Source organism: Canis aureus, chromosome 20 (assembly GCF_053574225.1).
Source record: "Canis aureus isolate CA01 chromosome 20, VMU_Caureus_v.1.0, whole genome shotgun sequence".
Taxonomy (NCBI): Eukaryota; Metazoa; Chordata; class Mammalia; order Carnivora; family Canidae; genus Canis; species Canis aureus.
The window spans coordinates 37508190-37531162 of record NC_135630.1 but is presented as its reverse complement, the minus strand read 5'-3'; the positions used below and the strand labels follow the sequence as shown (position 1 = coordinate 37531162).

General features: G+C 51.0%; 1 long non-coding RNA gene across 1 annotated transcript; it reads right to left on the bottom strand.

Moving 5' to 3' along the window:
* Window positions 1-11878: 11878 nt before the first annotated feature.
* On the bottom strand, window positions 11879-13121 carry LOC144291950 (uncharacterized). Its single transcript, XR_013359491.1, has 2 exons — window positions 12901-13121; window positions 11879-12073 (listed from the first exon to the last, which is right to left on the bottom strand). It is a non-coding gene; the product is annotated as an uncharacterized LOC144291950 (long non-coding RNA).
* Window positions 13122-22973: the final 9852 nt, after the last annotated feature.

Below are 22973 nucleotides of genomic sequence, written 5' to 3'. Positions count from 1 at the left end.
TGACACAGATTACAAACAAGTGATATCATACTTTATGTAGGCAATATGAGCACAGTAAATGTGTGTATGGTGAAAGGAATGTGATCCTTGAAGAATGAATATAATTTAGATAAGGAGATGGGAAAGTGGGCAGCCCGGGTGGCTCAGCGGTTTGGCGCTGCCTTCAGCCTGGAGCGTGATCCTGGAGATCCGGGATCGAGTTCCACGTTGGGCTCCCTGCATGGAGCCTGCTCCTCCCTCTGCCTGTGTCTCTGCCCGCCCCCTTCTGTGTGTGTGTGTGTCTCTCTCATGAATAAATAAAATCTTAAAAAAAAAAAAGGAGATGAGAAAGTAAAACATTTTGAGTAAGGAAATAGCATTCTCCACATCCAGGTATAGGGTTGGCAAGTGTGATTGTGTGCAAAATTTTGTTTGTGTTTCTGCGTGTGCAAGGACATGTGGGTATGGGTTGCTGAAGGTAGAGAGAGTGAAAGGGAAAAATGAAGGTACTGATGGTCTAAAACAGGGATGTATTTTGTCATTCAGAGCTAAGATTTAAGGGAGAAGAGATGATGAGTGTTTCAGAAGCAGGCAGGGAAGTTTGGGCTTGACATGGTAGGAAATAGGGAACTACCATGATGCATGGAATTAGAGTATGTGCTTTAGAAATATTCCATCAGTAGCATGTAAGGTCAAGGGGAGGGCTGATCCTTGAGGCAGGTATACAAGTCAGAAGGCTCTTTGTAGGGGTCAGAGCTGAGAGGATGAGGTTCTAGGTTCAGAAGGTGGCAGTGGAAAAGAGATGAGGTACATCAACAGTGGGCAGACCAATGCCATAATCTAGTTAAGTTGTTCAAATTGAGAATAACAAAGAACAGCAGCCAAAAGTCCCCCCAAGGAAGGCTACATTTTTCTCATTCAATTTCACACAGCACTTCATGATCTCCAGTGGAGCATTCTAGCTGTGAGGGATGTCAGATGCTTTGAAAGATAAAGAGAAATGAAAGAGCTCACCCTTTCACCTGCACATTAAGGCTGTCATCTGCATGCCATTTCACATAGCATCTTGGGCCTAGGACCACCTGGGATTTCAGCTGTAGCACCAGCTGACTACAGCTACAGCTGACTCAGAGACAGTGCTGAAGATGGGTAAAGGATCCCAGCAGTTGGTGGGTGGCCCATATCTCTCTCTGCTGCTTTTCCAGGGTCACTCTGCACACCCTTTCCAGAAGAGCTGTGTCATCTCAAGGGCTGTGATAAATGTAGATTCTATATAACATCAACCCCATTGAAAACCACACTCCACTAAGTGCCTGTGTGGGTGTTGGTGGCCGTGGAAAGTACTGGGGTTAAAGCCAGGTTGCCTGACAAAAACCCAAAGCAATCCAGAAAAACATATGCTGGTGGCTGAGGCCTTGTTGGTATGTTTGCCTGTCAAGTGGATCAGTCCTGTCCCATTGACACACACTCTGAGCTCCCATGTGTCATATTCCTCCAAACCTTATACAATTTTGCACAACTTTCCCAAACCATTGTCCCATTTGACACTCATTACACCCCATGCAGTAGAAATGGAAGGCCTCATTATCTCCAAATTTCTGACCAGCTAGGAGCCTGGAGCATTGTCCTGTACTTTCCCTATCATAACGTTAATCATGCTCTTTGATGATTACTAGTTTAATTATTTGAATTCACTGCTATCCATTGAGCTCCGTGAGAGTAGGGAGTGGTCCTGCCCAGTTCATTGCTATTTCCCCAGAACCTAGTACACTATTTGGCATTCAACAAATATTTGTGTGAGTGCATGAAGGAATAAATGAATTGCCTGAGGCCAAGTACACGATTCCTGTCAGAACCGGAAGTGGATCCCAGGACTCCTGTCCTCCACTCTAACCATGATTTTCATAGGCTATTCAAACTAGAAGAACAATTAGAGGTCATTTCAGCAGGTTCCCTCCCCTGAAATGCCTTCTTCTCTACTCCCACAAGTGACATCTCTTCCAGGAAATGTGTCTTTCCATATAGCTAGAAAGAATTGTGTTAGCCACATTGGAACCACCTGGAAGCTTTAAAAAAATACTAATGCCTAGGTTCCAAATCCCAGATATTCTGACTACTGTGGACTGAATGTTATTATCCTCCCAAATTCATATATTGAAGCCTTAATCCCCAATATGATGGTATTTAGAAGTGGGGCCTTTGACAGATAATTAAGTTTAGATGAGGTCATAAGGATGGAGCCCTGATGGGGGGATTGGTGCCCTGGAAAGAAGGGACACTAGAACTCTCTTTCCCTCCCTTTCTGTCTCTGTCTCTCTCTTTGTCTCAGTTCTTTCTACAAATATGCATCAAGAAAAGCCATGTTAGAATATAACCAGGATGAGTTCCCTCACCAAGAACTCAACCATGTTGGCACCCTGAGCTTGAACTTCCAGCCTCCAGAGCTGTGACAAATAAGTGTCTGTTGTTTAAGCTAAGCCCCTCAGTCTTAGGATTCTGTTACAGAACCTGAGTTCACTGAGACACTGACTTAAGTGGTCTGGAGACCAGCCGGGGAATAGGCATGCCAATGCCCACTGTTACTCAAAGTATGGTTCTAGGACCAGAAGCCTGAGCATCATCTGGGCTCTTGTTAAAAATGTAGAGCCTCAGGCCCCACCCAAATCTACTGAATCATAATTTGCATGTTAGCAGGATTCCCAGGAGATTCACTGACTATAGCAGTATCGCGGTAGTCCTCACGCTGGCTACCAGTAGAATCACTTGGTGAGTTCTCTAAATTGCCAGTTGCAGGGCTTGACATGAGACTAAATAAACCAGACTCTCTGAGGATAGGGCCCAGGCATAGTATTTTTAAAAAGCTCCAGATGATTCTCATTTGTAGTCATTGCTGAAGACCACTGAATAGAATAGCTAATCTGTACCTCTGGTGGCGTTTAATGCTTTCTGCCTTGCATTGTAATTGTAATTATCTTTGTGCATGACTTTATCTCCTTTATTGGACCGTAAGTTCCCTGAGGGCAGAGACAGTGGTTCATTTATTCATTTATGCAGCACAAAATCATCAGGCTCCTACTGTGTGCAAAACACTGGGCTGGGCACTAGGGTACATCTGCAGCCTCTGCTCTCAAAGGGAAACAGTCCTTGTCATCGACAGGTTCACAGTTTGGGGAAACAGACATCCAAATAAATGATTAAAATGTAGGGAACAGGAATCTGTCACAGAGATGTGAAAGAGGACAGCCAGGCACTGGTGAAAGTCGGGGAGGGCTTCCTGGGGAGGCAGCATTGGTGCTGGCCCCAGAAGGACAAGTGCAATGCCCTGACCAGGGAGATAGGACAAGGAGAGAAAATGCTTAAGAAAAGGAACAGCCTATTCATAACCACAGAGGCATACGTGCAAAATGATGAATATACAAACTGTTATCCCAACCTTATTTATAATAGAAAAATATTGCAAACAACCTAAATGTCCATCAGAAGAGAACTGTTAAATAAATTATGGTCTATCCTTACAAAGGAATACCAGGCAAACATAAAAATATTAATGAGGCTTTTTATGGACTAATATGGAATGGTCCAAGGTATAGAACAATCACTGGTTGTAGAGTGACTCTACATGTATATTACATATCTTATGATTTTTATATGTGTAATATATTAAAATATATTTATATATAGATACATATGATATATTAAAATATCATTCTACCTAAACACATCATGAGACATTTATCCCATTTTGCAGATAAGAAAACAACATCTCAGGGCACCTGGGTGGCTCAGTTGACTGAGTGTCTGACTCTTCATTTCGGCTCAGGTCATCTCAGGGTGAGGAGATCGAGCCCCTCATTCTGCTCCGTGCCCAGTGGGGAGTCTGCTTGAGGTTCTCTGTTTCCCTCTCTCTCTGTCCCTGTCCCTGCTCTCATTCTCTCTCTGAAATAAATAAATAAAATCCTTTTTTTAGAAGAAGAAAAGAAAATGACATCTCAGAGAGATGAAGTCATTTGCTTGATTTCACAATGCAAAGCAGAGAACCAGAATTCAACCTACCTGTGTCTGACTACAAAGTCCAGGCTGGCTGTGAGCTCCATCTGATTAGGCCATCTGTAGAGTAGATGGAGTTGTGGGCATCAGGGTCTGGGGGTGGGGGATGAGGGGATGGGGCTTGAGGGGCAGAGCCAGAACCCCCCCCCTACCAGGGGGAAAATGGGGACCAAGGCCAGACAGCGAGAAGGAAGAGATTGCATTGAGTCATAGCCCACTGCTCTTACAGTTGCCACTTCCTCGGAGTCGAGGGGGTGGGGTCAGGGACTTCTACCCAAAGAGGCAGTCCTGCAAACCAAGGGACCCTGAGGGGATTGCAGCCATTGCTGTGACATTGGGGCAAGCTGGCCACTTGTAAAGGGGTCCTTTACAGTAAGTCATAAATGACCCCAAATTCTCCTCCCAACCCCCCATCAGGAAGGACCCCAGGAGCACAATGAATGGTAGCCCCACTCTCCGGAAGCCCTTGGAGCATTCCTTCCCTGAACTTGGAATTCCATATTGAAGACTAAAAAAAATCGAGGCCCCCTCTTGCCCTTCTCCATTCCATGGGAAGAGCATGTCCAGCTATGCTGCACATCCGATGGCGTTCCCCACACAGCAGCATCACCCAGGAACACCACCCCCCAGCCCCCATGTCAGACAACTCACCAGGAGGCCCGAGTCATTGTCTTAGGGAAGGTGCCTCAGCTGCATGTGAAGAGGAAGTGTGTGGGCTTGGGGGTGACGTTTGGGCCCTGGTTCCAACCTCATATGAGGACTGTGGATCCTCTTAGCTGTGGATAAATGAAGTGAGATGGTCTATGTCAGGTGGCTGGCCCGGTCTCCTAAGAGGAGACCTAAGGTCTCCTAAGAGATCCTATCAGGAGACGGAAAATAAAACAAAGTTGCTATCCCGTGCATCTCTCTCACCCATGCCTCGTGCAGTTTTTGAAGCACCTGACCTCTTGCCCCAGGTCCCCATGACAAACTTATGAATGCAGGGATCTCAAACTCTAATACACCCAGAGGCCAGGAAGCAAAGTAAATGAGTCAGGCGGGTTTGGGTACATGACCAGAGAAGTGGTGGGGACTGTGCTGAGATGGAGAGCACAGGCCCCACTAAAAGCACCCCCGAGGCCCCATTAAAAAAAAAAAAAAACCACAGGCCTGATGTTACCCAAGGGCCAACCTTTTGAGAGCCCCCCCTGTGATCACGGCCACAGCCAGCTCAGAGACACACAGACTTAGCCGGGAGCTGAGACCAGCCCAGTGCCTTCTTCTCTCCCCAGCCTCTCCGGAGGGTCTCCTGGCAGGTGGGCCTTCTACCTGCGCAGGACAGGCAGGCAGCTGGAGGCTTTGGGGAGGAACGCTGGGAACAGCCCCTCTAAGACCTCTCCTCGACAAAACCTGAAATGCCAGCATTAAATATTCATTCCTTTGGGTTAAGTGTTTCCTCTCTGGGGTTCTCTTTTAAAATTCAAATGCTTCTTTGGAGAGGAACAAGCCACTTGTGGCTCTGAATCAAATGCACTGGAAATGAGTGGATGGAAAAGGCAGTCCTGCCGAGCCAAGGGGATAGGACCTGCTTACCCGTCACCACCCACGGCTCCTCTCTGTCCCTGTGTCCTCTCCCGTGCGCCTCTGCCCCCCATCTGTGAGGAGAGGCCAGGCTAGGATTTGCTCTAAGTTTTTGTTCAGGGAGAGGAAATAAGAGATTCATCGAAAAGAGCCCCCAGACACTGCCTAGCCTTGGTCTCTCCTCTGGGCACCAAGTGCTCTTGCTGGGGGTCCGAGGGTGCCTCACTGGAGCTGAGCCGCCCCGATGCACAGAAAACCAGGGGCAAGTGTGCTTTGAGTGGAGAGGGCAGCTTCCACCCCAGGTAGCCCAGGAAGTAGGCACGGCAGCTCCTCCAAGAGGCTCAGAGGCACAGCCACCAACATCACCTCCTCAGAAGCCTGGATTGCCATTCCGCGCAGGTTTCCATCTGACGGGGATGCAGAGAACAGTCAGCACGTGCATCCCAGCTAATGAGAGAGCCTCACTTAACACATTAACCAGAAAATTCTGTTAGGGACTTACCATGTGCCCAGCATCATGCCATGCAGACTTTGTGATTAGGTTTTCCCGAATGGATAGTAGCCACTACTCCAAGACCTCCGATCTACCCCTCCAGTCTCCCTAAGGATTTCTGATGGAAGTCACCAGAGGGTCCCCAAGAGTGTTCCCACATCAAGTTCTCTTAGCTTCCCTGTGCTGCCCATCATTTGTCTCCTTTCCCGTCTGGCTTCCTTTGGACAGGGGTCCAAATGAAAGTGATGTCTCTTTAACTGTTGCTCTTGCTTCCTGCCCCTTACGCTGGACACCAGGGTGTGTACCCCAGGGTGAAATGACCCTTCTGATTTGAGAAGAATGCTGTTCACATCGCCCCCACCTCCGTATGACCCTAGTGTGGAGATACTGCCCCCATCCCCAACCATGCCATTCTGTTTGCAGGACTCAGACACACATCCAGGGGAGGGACAAAGGACTACTGTCCCCTTGGCCTTCCCCATCGCCCACACCAGGCCTCCTGCCACACATATCTGTACCCCAGGAACACTGGCCTCAGACATCTGACTCAAGGCTTGAGTTTCTGGAGGGATGACACCAGCAAAGTCACAGCCAGCCCACATCAAGGCTGCCAGGCCACCGGGCTGAGGACCTTCTCTGGGAAAGGGTCAGCAAGGCATGTTCCCTGTCACCAGGCCACTGACCTCAACAGAATCTTCTTGGCTCAGACAAAGCCTGACTGCTGAGGCCAGAGAGCCTGATCTGGAGAGAGAGTGTGGGGCGCTCAGGCCTGCATATGAGAAGCCAAGGAGCCCAGAAAGTCATGTCACCACCCTAAGTCTTCATGTTATTGGTCAGGATTAAACCTTATTTCAGTTCTCTTGCCCCTGCAGAAACAGCATAACAGGTGCACTTGGCAGACACCCAGTCAGTGATGTTTGCTAAGTTAGGTACAGCAGCCCTTTTCCCCTTTAAGAAAGTACTCTGGGTCTCAGCCATGAACACTGTCCCTTTAAGAACAAGGGCCACAGCTTGGGGGACAGAGCCATCCAGGGAGGAAGCCCCAAGAGCTCAGTGACCTTGGGGAAGTTTCCTAACTTCCCAGAACCTCACGTCCACAGTCACAAATAACAAGAAGAGGTATTAACTTCTTCCTTGTGAGTTGTAAGAATTGAGCAAGAAGGCATGCACAAAGCACTCAGCTGCCATGTAAGGACCCAAAGACCTTTCACCTGCTTGCTGACACCCTGTCATGCCCCCACATCCAGGATACCACCCTGAACCCTTGCAAGGGAATGAATGAGCAAGCTCATGTTGCACAGACTTTAGAGTTACAGAAAGCAGAGATCTTCCTGCAGGGGGTCAGAACACAGGGGCCTGCTTTGGGGCAAAAGCCAGGAGTGAATGCCTTCCAGCAGAGGGCGCCCCACAAGCAGGGGCAAGAGGAGGGAATAAAAGGGGGGTTTGGGGATAGGTGAGGAGAGCACCCCGGAGAAGAGAGTATCATGGGAGCTGGCGAGGACTCAGAGTGGACAGTTAGTGGCCATTGACCTTGGCGCTGTGGGAGTCCCATCCTCAAGCAGGGATGCGACAGTATTAATGAGTATTAACTCATTTGGTTATGAGTTTCAGAAACACACCTCAGTCTGTCACATAAGAAAGTGGAGGAAGTGACTGGCTCACATAGCTGGGAAGGATTGGGGGCCATCTGGTGTCAAACCCAGCTGCATCCAGAAGCTCCCGCGCTACCAGGGGGTTTGTCTTTGTCACCTTCTGTGCTGGTCGGGATTCTAAGTGGTAATCCACAGAATCCCCTCCAGCTGGTTTAGTAGAAAGGAGTTCGCAAAATGTAGGAGCACTTGGGTGACTCAGTCGGTTAAGCATCTGCCTTTGGCTCAGGTCATGATCATAGGGTCCTGGAATCAAGCCCCACACTGGGCTCCCTGCTCAGCGGGGAGTCTGCTTCTCCCCCCCCCCCACCCCGCTCTCTGTGCCCCCCCTCCTCCCGGCTCATGCTCTCTCAAATAAATAAATAAATAAATAAAATCTTCAAAAAAAATACATCAGGTAGCTCTCAGCATCTTCAACAGTCTCAGAATGGAACTGGGAGGCTATTCAGGCAAGAAAAGAGGGGTCAGGACAAACACCCGGCCGTTCCACAAGACTGTTCTGGGGACACACTCTTAATGTCTGTTTGCCTGTCACTCAGCTCACGTGGTACTGGGCCCAGAGGCCAGAGCACTGCCACAGCCCCCTAGAAAAACAGATGCCAGTAGCACCTTCCTCCTTAGAAGATCCCATCCCCCTGCACACAGCTTCGATTCCAAGGGAAGGCTGTGGCCAACCTGCTCCTTGGGCCTGGCACCAGGGCCCCAAGGAGGTGCTGTGATTGCATGAGCCCTAGTGCCTGCCCTGAGGGAGGGCTCCGTGATGAACAGCCCTACTTGGTGGGTGGGAAAGGGTGCCCAGTTAAGGCAAACTACACCCTGCATGACCCTGAGCTTCAGGAAGATCACTCTGAGGCAGAGTGGCACAGGATGGAAGCATAGGGTAGGAAGGGAAATCCCATTTCCAGGCCACTGCAGAAATCCAGCAGGGAGGATGAGGAGCAGCCAAGGTCATCGACGTGATGGACAGAAAATAAATAGGCCCCTGTGATGGTGAACATGGTATTTCTGGGGAAGAGGAATTGGAAATCATCCCCTGCACACTTATCAGGGGACCCCTCCTGCGACAGGAAGAAATGGACTAAGTAAGGGTTAATTGTCCCTGCTTGGTCCAACCGCCAGAAAAAGCATTTTCTCAATGTTATCCTTCTCTGTGTGTGCCCTTGCTGTGATGGAGGGGAGGAAAACATTTGTCGATTTGAGCAGAGGAGAGCATTGTTATGATTTGAAATCTTTTTAAAGTTTCTTCCCCGGGGGGCCTCATTGAACTAGAAAGCAGGTGGCCCTACAGGCGGTTTGACTAAAATGCAGGGGCAGGCAGTTCCTATAACAGAGAGGCGGCGAGGCCTCCCTCAGGCACCCGCAGGCTGGTCTTTCATGTCAGCCAGTGGGGGGAGGTGTAAGTCAGACGACCCCACAGAGGAAGCTCCAGGAGCAGCAGAGTCTGCCACCATGCCTGGAACTCACCATGAGCCTCCTTCTCGGCGGCATCTCCGGGGATCCCCCTGTTTAAACGCAGTGCAGCACGGGTCCTGACTTTGGGAAGCAAGCACCTGGAGTGGCATCTGCCCTTGAGCTCACCTGGCTGCACGCATGGGAAACCTGCTAGCCTTCCCCAACCTGTGAAAGGGCTCCCGCCTAGCATGCCTGGGCCATCTCCCCCTCTACACCCCGTCTTGCCCTTATCTTCTCAGTGGGGGTCCTGCTTCATTTCCCCCCTACCCCCCACCCCCTGTAGACCCAGAGGCATGCAGTAAGCACTTGAGAGGCTCTGAGGAGTAGGGGAAAGAGGGCAGATTCCAAGAGCTGCAGAGCCTAGTCGGAGTCCTGGCAGTCCCCCTCTAGATGTGTGATCTTGGACAACTGACAGCACCTCCAGGATTGTGCTCATTTATCTGTAAACATCAGCACCTTCCTCCAAGGGCCCTGTGGGATCTGAAAAGTTAACACAGGAAAATCCTTAGGACAGTGCCTGGCACATGATTGTCAGTGCTCAATATCTAAAGGGGCCCACTTAACGTTTAGGGGCACCCTAAATCTTTCTCACAATCCAGCTAACTCCTGCTGGGAGACCCCCCCCCCGCCCCACCCAATCTCCTGTGCTGCTGAACATCCAGATCCTGGATCAGATCCATCTCCCACCTGACTAAGCCCAGCCCCTCCACCCACAGGCATCTGTTGCCACCCTACCCCCTCCCGCCAAATCAGACCCCTTCAGAGAAAGGCCAGCCCCCAAGATGTAGAAGTCAGTCCACAGCTTCTCAGTTAGCACAGATATTTGAATCTCAGCTTAAGCCACCTCCACCCATCAGCCAGTGCCATGGCCAGTTTCTGAGTCCCAGCTCCTCACCGTCCTGGCACAGAGGTCCCAGCACATCTCAGAGCTGAGTATGGATGAATTAGGTTGTAAGGCCTTGGCAAGCCATTTCCTTGCTGGGAGCCTCAAATTGCTGGGCTGAAAAGTGGGATTGGGGCAGCCTTCCAGGAGCCAGCTTCCAGATCTAACAGCACGCACTGCTGAAATGCATGAAACGTCCTAGCCAAAGTCAGGTCCCCACGGAGTGGGGACCCAGGACAGGCAGCTTTTAAGGGAGGACGCTTCAAAGAAGAGCAGACTAGAACACAACCCCTCAGCAACACCAAGAAGCAGTTTGAAAACCCTTGCCCCTGTAATGAATGCTGAAAGGGGAGGCTTTGGGTGCTGGATACAAATCGTGCCGGCCTCCTAATTGCACAGAGGCGCAGCCTGGTGTTTCCCTGCCCAGCAACGCGGAAGCAAACTGCAGTCTTCCCCGGTGGCACTTTCTTTGGAAGTCACACTTGTGTGACTTTTATTCTGACCTCCAGCGGAGACTCCATTTATTCAAGAAAGGAAAGATGAGGCGATTTAGAATGGGGAGCCATCATTCCTAGACCTCACCTGGATGTGAACACTGGAAGTCTGCTCACAACATCAATTATTCACAGTGTAAGTTATTGTCGTTCTGCAGAAACTAACTTAACAACGTCGTTTCTTTTTTAAATGAAGCACCTCGGTGACACTGGCAGCTCAGCATTCCTCAGCGAGAACTCATTTATCCGTAAAGATAACAAGACCCACCATTTGCTACACACCCACTGGGTCCCGGAGAAGCATATTTTATCTTTAACTCTCATGTCAAACCCTATGAGGAAGGCATGACTGGCCCCATTTCCAGATGAGAAAACTAAGGCTCAGACCTGTTAAGTAACTTGCCCGAGGAGACCCTGGGAAGCCTGTGTCCCCACAGGCTGCCGGCTATCTTCCTGCTGTGCTGAGTGTCCCAAATAAGGCTCAGGCCCGACCTCAGGAGGCCTAAGATCTAGGGCCAGCAGGTCTATTGAGAATTGCTTAGAATCAAAATTTCCCATGAGAAGGCACCGGGAAAGGGATGGGACACACTTTCCTGGAAGTGCAGCGCTGTCCATTTCTCCTCCAGCGCTCATCGTTGGCCGAGCACCAGATCGGTAATTGGCGTGCCTTTAGGGGCTCTTTGTACAAAAAGTACATGTCTCTAAACACTAGAATCAGCATCAGCAAAGAGAGATGCTCCTGCTGCGGAGGAGTGCCGGGATGGGGACCCAGGGAACAGTCAGCACCCGCCTCCTGTCTCACCCTTACTCTGGGCAGCTGTGAGGGGGTCGACGGATAGAATCACCGTGCCACGAACAACCAGCTTAATCCCTGCGCCTAGCGTGGCCCCCCCACATCTACTGCACCCCCTGATCGATTGCTGGACGCATATAGTTAAATTTCACACGACATGCACCTGATGATGATGTTACTTCACTGCACACACACCTGCCCCAGGCACAGCCTCCCCCCACCCGCCCCGCACAGGCACACACCAGCCCCTCAAGCACCCCGGCAGGAAATAGACTAAGAGGGCTCTGATTGGAAGAGACAAATTAATTACAGTGTGCTCGTGCTGGAATAAAATGGGCAGCTTATATTTTCCACGTTCCTTCCTTTTGGACTGTGCATCCCTCACCTGTGCCTGAGAGCTGAACAAAAGAACGGGGCTCATGCTGCAGTTCATAGCAGGAGATGTGCCAGGGGAGAGCAGAAGGCAGGAAAAGACCAACATTGAAGGAGAGGTTTTAAAACACATAATGATTTCATGTCAAAACACAATTTCCTAGTGTCACTGCATTGTTCTGCGCACACGGGGGAAAAGAGAAGTGATTGAAAACTCCTGGAATGAGAACGCAGCCGTGGATTCTGGAACATTGATTGATGGTCTTGAGAGGAGAGATTGATGGATTATGATTTTCTGGGAGGGATCATTACACGCTGAGTCCATGAACAGCGCTGCCTGGCATTTGGACACTGCGGTGTAAAAGAAAACCATTTGGATGATCCTGATTCATTAGTCCATTATCCAAAACCAATCCGTGCAGGCACAGCCAGTCAGATCGGAGGCCCTCGGGTGGGACGGGGCCCGGATTTGGTGTGCAGCCAGCGTTTGGCGGATGAATGAGAAAGAACAGCTCAGCCCGGGCCGGCTGTCTCTGGATTTGAATAGCTGCTGTGTGCCCACAATACATCACTTTGCCTGCCAGTATCACTGTGGCTAAAGTAATTAGAGAGGAGACCTGGAGTCCGGTCTTCTTGTCCCACCAGTGGGGTCTGGGAGAAGCTGAAAGGGCTGACATCCACATGGCCTGGGCCAGGGTCCACAATAGGAGGGTGGTGACACAGAGAAGCCAGAGCTGGGGGCCATGGCGGGGGCGGGCTCAGTGTAAATCACAAAGGGAGGAAAGGTTAGAGACCAGAGACATAACAGGGTGCACCTCTCTGAGGATTAGTATAGGTCTCCGGGCTGTGCAGGTGATTTGGAAATAAGTCACACAGAATCCAGGATGCTCAGGGGCGGGTTGGGGAGAGGGGTTGGGAGAGCAGATCAGAAGAAAGACAGGGGAAGTAAGGGTATCAGAGAACTGCTCCTACATGGTGCCAGCTGTATACCTCAGGGATGGTCTCACCGCTTACAGGAGTTGGCAAGAGTTGGCACCCCAGCCCAGCCTATCAGCTCTCTCCAGGCCAGGAGCTGGACCCCCAAAGACCCGAGAGCTGCACTGTCTGCTAGGTTCCCACAGGAACCTGAAACCTAGGAGATAAAAAACCTGAAGAGAGTGAGACGCCACCTAGTATACCTTCTCGAGGCTCCAATGTCACATACGTACACCCACTCCCCTTCAGCACCACCCACCAGGGTGTACCAGGAGCTGAAGGGACGTCCCACCCCCATGTCCATCTCCTGCTGCCCCAGCTCTCGGCCTGGGCCCCTGTGTCCTCATGTGTCCCTGACTTCCTTGTCTGACCCACCACAGACTCCTTCTCTCATCCTAGACAGAGCTCTGCACCCCAGATCCTTCATTCCACATTCTTTTTATCACAATGGAGCTGGCGTCCATCTATTCACAGCTGGCCATGCTCTACTATGACCGATATGACTGATCGACATAGGTGGCTGCATAAACCTTCTCGGGAAACACATCACCACGTATTTGGGGTGACAGTGGAGAGATGCTTTAGCAGGAAGGAGTGAGTGATGACAGAAACCTCTGGCCCCACGTCTTCTAGCAGGAGACACCTGCCAGCCCGGCTCAGGTTACGTCTTCTCTGTGGACGGGTGGGCTGGTAAGGGGACTACCATGGGTAAGGTGGGCAGAACAGGAATAGGGATGTTCCCAGTTGGTGACCAGTCTATTTGGCCAACACAAAGTGCACTCATCCAGGACTGGACACTCACTGATGCGGGGATAACATGACCAGCATACAAGGTACACACCCACGCCGTGGTGCTGTCTCCTTGCTCTACAAGTGTGTGCCCAGGCAATGCCTCTAGCCAACCTGAGGTTGTAATACTTGGTTAGAGGGCTCTGGGAGGCATCAAAATATCTGTAACAAGGTCCTTTATAAATCCTAAAGCACTGTATGTAGGCACAGCAATGTCATTCTGTCAGGAAGACATTTTGTATGTTCACACAAAATAGTTTCACACATCACTGGGCGCTTGCTGGGTGCCCATGTTGCGCAGGACTCATTGTGTTGAGTGCTCGAAAGGTGCCCATCTGAAATGAGATGTGCTAAAAGTGGAAAATGCACACCATGTTTTGAAGACTAAGTACAAATGTGAATGCAAGGGGCACCTGGGTGGCTCAGCGGTTGAGCGTCTGGCTTTGGCTCAGGTCATGATCCCAGGATCCTGGGATCGAGTCCCTCATCAGGCTCCCTACAGGGAGCCTGCTTCTCCCTCTACCTATGTCTCTGCCGCTCTGTGTGTCTCTCATGAATATATAAATAAAATCTTTTTTAAAAATGGATGCAAAATAGCCACTACTTTTCTTCATTTGAATTGCATGCTGTGAAGAAACCCTGTTGGATGCATGGGATTAAATAAAATATATTATTTGAATCAAGTTCACCTATTTCCTTTTATTTAATGTGGCCAGGAGAAGAATTTTAATTACATAAATTACACATGTGGCTTGCACAGTATTGCCATGGGACAGCTCTGGTCTTGCAGCTCTCTCCAAAAGAACTCTCTGAAATGCTGGAAATGTTCTAGACATTGGTGTGGCATCCAATATGGTAACCACTGGCCACACATTGCTCCTGAGCACTAGAAAAATGGTTGGTGTGACCAGAGAAATGAAATGAAGTTTTAATTTTATATCAGTTTAATGAATTTCCATTTCAATAGTCATATATATCTAGCAATAATGCTCTCAGACATGCAGCTCAGGAGGGTTGGGATCCAGTTAGAGTGGGGTCTGGAATTCTGTCCCTTGGCCGGTTCTTAGAATTATCTGGGCAGTTTTTAAAAATTAAAGAAGCAAACCTCACCCTCAGAGCTCCGCTGTCATTAGTCTGAGTGGAGTTTGAGCATCGGTACCTTGTAGATGCCCCCATGAGATTTTAATGAACCATTAAGTTATAAAGAGAAAGCAGAAGAAAGGGGATTGGGGTCAGTATTTATTGAGAGTCTGCATGAGCCAGGGGCTTTGCCAGGGTGTGCTGTGCCATCCAATCTTCTGGGGTAGGTATTGTTATTAACATCATCTCTGTTTTATAGATGAGAAAACTGAGACTTGCCCAAAGGGCAAGATTAGAACCAGGGTGTGTAGAGGTGCTGGATGCAAAAGCCCCCACTGACCTCAGTAATAAGATAGCAGAGTAGGGTGACAGGGAGCCCAGTAGCCTTGGGCAAAGCAGGATTCCCAGTTCCCAGCGCAGACCCAAGCCCTGGCTCCCCACCCGTGCAGCCGGGCTGGGCCCCGCCAGCAGGCCCCACGCATCCCCAAGGAAGCCCAAGAGGAGCTGGGCAGAGGCAGCTCTGACAACAAAGACGCCCATGTGGAGCTGAAACAAAACACTTCAGACGGCCAGAAGCTCTGACAGCGGGCAGCTGCCCCTCCCGGTGTCTGCAGGGAGCTGTCCCACGCAGCCTCCGTGATGCCTGACTTTGTCATTTAGGACATCAAAGGGTTCCTTTGAGCTAAACACTGGAGGGTCTTTGGAGGATTCGAAGAGCTGAAGAAGCCCCACATGCCAGGAATAGGGGATGGCAGTGACTGGCAAAGGCATGACCCAGGGTCCTTTCCAAAGGGGGCGAAGGGAGGATACCCTCAAAAGACTCTGCACGCACCCATGGGAATGTGCGTAGCTGGTGGGCGCCACTGGGAGGTGTCCGGGGGCAGGGCAAGGAGGGTGAGTGGGTGGGTGCTGAGCACGCCGGGTGGGGCTAGGGGGTAAGATGTCCTCTCTCCACCTTGGCTCGTACCTCAAACAGAAATACTCGTCGTCAAAAGTAGCTATCTGAGTTGGTTGGCTCCCCACAACACCCTTCTGGCCCCTCCCCTCAATGACGCAAGAGGGAAAAATGTAAGAGGCCTCCAGGGACAGAGACTCCCTCCGAGGAGCACACAGATTCACACCTGCTGAGCTCCTCTTCCGTGGGAAGCCCTGGAGGGAAGAAAGGCAGAAATCCTCTCCTGGGGGCCCACAGGCTCACTAAGTGCCTTGATGGAGCACTGGGGATCTGGGGAACATTATGAACCCCGAACCACGGGCCCTGCCCTCAGGGTGCTCAGTTTAGCAGACAGACAGACACACACACACACACACACACACACACACACACACACACACAAGTAAATAAATTGTAGATGCTGGGTAAGAGGGTCAGAGAAACACTTCAGAGAGGAGACCTGCTCAGTCCAGAACTCTCCAAGGTGAACGGGAGCCAGGAAGAGGGGCTCTGTGAGCAAAGGCAGAAGAAGGATGGGGAGGGCTGTTTTTCCAATCAGGCGATTCCGATTTCTACCAGGTGAAGGAAATCAGGTAGAAATTAGCCCCAAAGGAGGCCCCTGGTGGCTCAGTGGTTGAGCGTCTGCCTTTGGCTCAGGTCATGATCCTGGGGTCCTGGGATCGAGTCTCGCATCAAGCCCCCTGCAGGGAGCCTGCTTCTCCCTCTGCCCGTGTCTCTGCCTCTCTCTCTGTGTCTCATGAATAAATAAACTCTTTTAAAAAAAGAAATTAGCCCCAAAGATGTAAAAATGTCCCTCCCAGAGGCCTCTTCCTTTCTCTCCACGCAGGGGTCCTGGGCTCATGTAGGTAGCATCAGGACAGGGTTTTTTTTTTTTTTTTTTTTTTTTTATGATAGTCACAGAGAGAGAGAGAGAGAGAGGCAGAGACACAGGCAGAGGGAGAAGCAGGCTCCATGCACCGGGAGCCCGACGTGGGATTCGATCCCAGATCTCCAGGATCGCGCCCTGAGCCAAAGGCAGGCGCCAAACCACTGCGCCACCCAGGGATCCCAGGACAGGGTTTTTGAGGAGAGATGGGTGAGTGAGCCTGTGGGCTCCCATTTCACAGATGAGCAAATTGAGGTCAGAAGACACAGAAGGACTTCTCTTTTTAAGGGACTAGAGCTCACTTGAGAAATAAAGACAGAGAGGCAGCCAGTGGCCTGCCCCTGGGGCCCCCTGAGGTGAGCCCGAACAGGGCTCCTCTAGATGTTGGAAGTAGGGGAGACTCGAGGGGAAAATCCATGTCTAAGACATACAGGAAATGGAGCCAGAGGCAAGAGAGAATGACGGAGAGGTATAAACAGAGATATGGAAGGGGGGGCATCCTTGGCTGAACTTCTTTGCCTAGTCTCTGTGCACCTGCAGAAAGTGGGGTGTAAGCCATGCACCCCACATCCCACTGGCTCCTGGCCCCAGCAGAACCAGTGAAGGCTTGGCAGGGGGCGGGGGGTGTCAGGGAGGATTAAGGAGAGGTGGCCACTCAGTGACTTGTGACTCAGCATCCTTGGTGAGTGACAGTCTGCACGGGGTGCTGGGGGTGAGGGGATGAGGCTGCTTTTAACACCAACATTTGCTCAAGCCACTGAGGAGCAGCACTACCGCTGCCCGCTGGGCTGTGGGCTCTGGCTCCCACCTGGAGGACCACAGACCCTGACGGATTCGCCCAGGTGGGATGTGGGCTGGGCTCTTGCCCTCACTTGCTCTATTTTCACATGGGTGGACTGCATCTCTGCCCTTCCCAGTGCTGGGAACTCCCTTCTAGAAAGGAATATTTTGGAGGGCCTGCTCACACCAGAGGTTTCTTAAATGGTCGGTTGTTGCGTTCAGACTTCACCTGGAGCTGGTGAGGTGGGCATTGCCTTTCCTACATTTCAAGAAATCTTGGCTCAGAGAGGGCGAGAGACTTGCCCAAAGTCACACAGCTAGACAAAAGCAGAGCCAGGAGCCTGTGTGGCTGGATCTGTAGTTAATGTCCTCACTTCCAAGAGATCCCCCCCCCAGCGAGGCAAGAAATGAGGTGGAAAGAAGCTAGACCCGCAGTTCTTAAAGTGTGGTCCTGGGGCACCTGAGTGGCTCAGTGGTTCAGCATCTGCCTTTGGCTCAGGTCATGATCCCAGGGTCCTGGGATCAAGTCCCACATTGGGCTCGTCCAAGGGAGCCTGCTTCTCTTTCTGCCTGGGTCTCTGCCTCTCTCTCTGTGTCTCTCATGAATAAATAAATAAAATCTTTACAAAAAAAAAAAGTTTGGTCCCCACAGCTCCTGTATCAAAATTCTGGGGCTGGAGCCCAGGAATCAACACTTCAGTAAGTCCTCAGTGATTCTGCTGCTTGCAGAAGATGGTGTGCTGGGTTGAAGCCCTTTGCCTTCGAGGAAGAGACTAGAACATAAGAGACCTAGGGAGGACCAGGTTAGAGCACCTTGGCTCCTATGGGCAGAGAGAGAAAGGGAGAAGAGTCCCCACATCCCTTCAACTAGTCCAAGGTTCTGCATCGCAACCTGATACACCTCCAAGGAGAAATTTCCAATAGTCTCCCTGCTGTGCTCTGCAGGCCTGGCCTTGGATGCTTATCCAACACCCCACACTATGGAAGCGAATTGGGGTGGCAGCTGGAAGTTGTCAGAGGCACCCCCATCCGGGCTTCCTGGGCATGGGCTTTGACCCTGCCTCCACCCCAGCCTTCACCTCCAGTCATGACCTTGTCGCCGGGGACGCAGGGCCTCGCTCGCCCCCTGGTGGCCAGGGCGTGCGCGAGCAGCCACAGGAACCTCCCCGGGGATCCCTAGGCAATTTGTTGTGACCTTTCGCTGAAAACCAATCTCCCTCAGACACTCTGTGGGTGGCTCTGCCCCCCTGACAAGGGCAATGCATGACAGGGCAAAGCAGGACTGGAAGTGGGGCTCAGGACACCGCCCCTCAGGGGCACAAGGCAGCTGACAGGCCAAAGGGCCAGACAAAGCCCGGAAACATCCAGACAGGGGCAGGGAATGAATCAGATTGTGTCAAGAGAGGGAATGACAAGGCTCATTTCAAGGTAGGTGCTTAGCCTCTGAGAAAAACTAATTTTCTCCCCAGATTGGGGGGGCAGGGTGGGGGTTGGGGAGATCCCCATGATCTTGAACTACATGTTTCACTCTACAGTTGTAGACTATCTTGGACTGAGATTCAGGGGCCAGGGCTCCCCCCACCTACTGGCTGAATGCCCTTGATGGAGTCGAGTCATCTCTGAGCCTCAGTTATCCCGTCTATAAAATGGAGCTAGGAGTGGTCATTTCAGTCTACCCCTCAGAGCCACAGAAACTATGCCATCAGTCCATAGAGGCCCAGCCCACTCTGTTTTCAGATGAGGAGATAGTAGTTAGAAGCAGGGAAGGAAACGGGGCCTGGGATACATGGTGGCTGAGATGGAACAGAGGCCAGCGCAGTGAGATGTGCACCTGAATGGACACACAAGAGGAGAGTCTAACACTTTGATATGCCAAGAAGGGGAGAGAACTGGTCTGAGCCTTCAGGGAGCTCCCCAGGTGTCACAGAGGGGACCTGTGGACAGCTCAGCCGTCCCTGGATGTGCGTACTGAGAACTGAGCACAGTGGGTATTTGAGGGCCCAGGGCTGGAGCAGGCTCGGACAGCTTGGGGGAGGAGGGGTCACTTGGGAAACAGGCCCCAGGACAAACACATGACTGGTGGTGGGACCATCTCCAAGCCCTCTGCTGCACCTGCCCTGTGCCATTAGGAGAGAGAACGAATCGTGCAAGATGTAAGGCAGGGAAACGACTTCTTCCCGCAGCTTCCACCCAGCGTCTCGGGGAAGAAAGCTTTTCCTTTACAAAGAGCACTGAAGGCTGCCTCCCTGCAGACTGTGCCCCCTTTCCGCAGTGCCCTCAACCTACCCCAGGGAGGCTGCCCACTGAGCCCGGTAGTTCTGGCATCGGCTGAAGGGCACTGGTTTCCGTCTGTCCAACACCCCACAGCAGCTGGATATGTGGAGTTTCTTTCTACAGCAGCCAGCCTCCCGCCTTCTTGGTCCAGAGCTGGGGACATTTGCACAGGGCCAGAGGAAGCTGGCTCGCATCTCTGCCTGCCTTTCCCACACTATGCACTCCCCTCTCGAGGCGAGAGTCCTTGTCCCTGTCTGCAAGCCAAAGTCACTGGGAGAGATCTTGAGGGTAGCAATGCTCAGACCCTGCCCCGGATCCAATGAAATCAGAACCTCTGGGGGTTGGGCCCCAGTGTCTATATTTTTAAAGGTCCCGGGAAATTCTAATGTGCAACCAGGGATCAAAGTTAGCTGATTTAGAAGCAGAGAATCAGGGTCGGAGGGCCCTTAAAAATTACCACTGTCCACACACATCCACCCAGACATGTGCTTTTCAAGTAGGGAAACTGAGACTTGGAGATTGGTTCGGGGAACACAGCCAGTCCAGAATGTGTGAGCTTAGACTCCTTATTCGGGGCTGTGTCATTCATTTGACAAATACTATCGTGCTTTACCACATACACAACCTTTCCACTTCCCAGCTATTTTAATGACCTGCTGAAGCCCCATCTCCACCTCCCAAAGGCACCCACAGCCCACTCCTAAAATCTCTCCCCCTCCAAGAGCTTCTGCAATGCCCTCTCATCTACCAAAACCAAAGTGTCTTCATACACATCCTAAACTCAACAGCAGCACATCCCTACTCGGGGATGAGAGAGGAGAGTTGCAAATTCTTTCCCAGGAGAAGAGGGAGGAGAAAGAAATTACCTTTAGGGGAGAGTAGGGCAGAAAAAGGAAAAAACAAGGTTCCTGAGATAAGCCTGTCTCAGGAGCAGAACCAGCCTGACACCTGGGAGACCCCACTTGGGCATGGGGCTGTGTGTGATACCCAAGGGACGCAGCTTGTGTTACCCCCCTGGGCAGGCTTCTCGCCTTCCTCCCCTGCCTCCACCAGGGTCGAAGGTTGGCACAGACCCTTAGGCCACTACAAGAGCTCTGCTACCACCCCCATCCTTGGCAGTCTTACACCACGCTTCCAGCACTGCCCACCGTCACCCTTGCTCATCCTGCTGCATCAGAGTTCTTGTTCCGCAGCCCAGCTCAGGGGTAGCAAGAATCCCTCATGCCCAATGGCCCCCCGGGAAGGTGCCCAGAGCAGGCTCTGGGTTACAGATGCAACTTGCTTCCCAGAAATGTTCCCTTCTCTAATCACTTTTTTAAACTCCACAAACACAATCTCTGCACCGTGATCAATTATTTAGCAGAAAATGATGCATCGTGTTAGCAACTAGATGGCATTTAATATGCCCCCAGAATTCTAATGACGCGCCATCTCCATAGGCCTAATGCAAAGTTTCCCCTGCCCGTGTTTCTGAAGACTTCCTAGAGTGGAGAGGAGCCAAGATCTCTATGCTCTCGGCTTTCGGACTCAGGCGGCCCCCCGGAATGTAATCAGCCTGGCCGCCGTGGTGCCGTGTCCTTGCAACTTATTTGTTTTCTTTCTGCCTCGCAAATTACTCCTTCTGCAAGGTTGTTTGTTTAGTGTCAGAAGGTTATTAAACAAACTCAGGGCTTGGAGCCCTTAGTCAAATCAGCAGAAGCAGAGCCAGGAAGGGGTGATTCAATATTTAAGAGGCCACTCCTTCTGGCACGCTGCTCCAAAGTGAGGCGACCTGCTGCTCAGATGCCCCAGGGAGTGGGGACACGTTAACTGCCCAACTGGCCCCGAGGATGCAATCCTCGTGTGATGAGAAAGCCCTGGCTGCCTCATATTCCAACACCTGAGCCCTGGGTTGCCTGACAAAGGTGTCCAGGTGTGCAAGGAGAGACACCAGGATCTCCACAGCCAGGGCCTTTGGTTCCAGGCATCCCAAATCCTCAGTCTCCTGTTCACACTTGAGCTCACTGGTTAAGAAGGGCCAAGTGCAGGGCTCTCTGGGAAGCATCAGTCAAGGTGTCTACCTCTAAAGACCTATACTATCGCTGGGACTTTGACTTCAGAAGGAACTCCAGCTACTTCCATTCAATCCAGTCTCGATACCATTTCCTGAGCATTTGCTATGCACCAAATACCATAATTCACAGTGCTGATGGCCTTATGTTGCACACCTACTGTGTGCCAGGTGCTATGCTAAGTACTTTGCAAATGGTGTGTCTAATCTCCCCGCAGCTCTTCAATATTCAACATTCGTAGTGTCCACTTTTCAAAGGAAAAACCAGACACAGAGAGGTTCAGACAACTGCCTGGTCCTCAGCTTGTATATGCCAGAGGCAGGATTCGAGCAGGGATCTGACCCCAGAGCAGGGGCTCCAGTCCCTACGCCAGGATGACCAGTCTTTTGAGACTCATAGCAGTCTGCCTAAATGAGAAGTGTGTTATGGATAGTGTTGATTTTTCAGATGAGGAAGCTGAGACCTATAGACATTGTGAGTTGCCCAGGATTGGGGTAGGATTAGAACCCAGGCCTCCTGACATCCTAGATCAGGGCTCGGCTTCTTACACACATACAACCTTGAGCTTGTCCTTCTGAGGCTGCCCTATAGAATGGCAGCAAGGGTCCCAAGGAAGTTTCTGTGTTCTATAGAAGGGATACTCAGACATTTCCCCCACCTGGTCTGCTGACCAACATGTCCCCTGCTCCTTCCTTCCCCATGGACTATTCCTCAGAGCTGGGCCAAGACTTTCCAGTGGGCACAGGCAGCTCTCCTCAGCCAGCTCCAGTTCCCCACAAGGCTAGTGTCTGCCCAGTAGCCCTAAGTGGGATATCTACAGTAGGTGACCACCTCCTGCTTGCTAGAAGCTTAGTAAACTTTTTCAGTGGATGCAAAAACTGAAGCCCAAAGGTTAGAAACTTGCCCAAGATCACACAGCTACTGAGGGATAAAGTTGGATTCCAACTCAGGTCCTTGCTTCAAACAGCATCCATGCTCACAACTACCTCCTTCTGCTGCCTTCCTGGGATGGAGCAGGGCAGGGGGCACTAGGAAGTGAGCAAACCAGTGACAATGATGAAGGGCTTCTTCCTGCAAGAATGTCAGTGACTCATGCCCAGCGGAGAGCACTGGGGGCTGGAAGTAAGGATGAAAAAGCTAAGGGAACAAGGGGAAGAGACAATGGTTCTTATCTTCTATATCAAGAGTTGTTGTCAAAAGGACAGGAAAAAATTTAAAAAAGGAAGAGGGTAGAAATTCTAACACCCTGTGGGCTCCTGGTTACAAATTAAATACCAACAGAAGAAAGTCAGAGAGGTAATTTTCAGCATAAGGAAAAGAAAGAACTTTCTAACAATTAAGTTGCCCAGGGATGGATGGGACTACTGAGTGTACTGTCACCTAGGCCAAATAGGTGACTCTCATGGAGGAAGTTGAAAACAAATGTCTGAATCAGGATGGAGAGTGACCCCTGAGGGGTCATCGAAGAATGAAGAATCTATC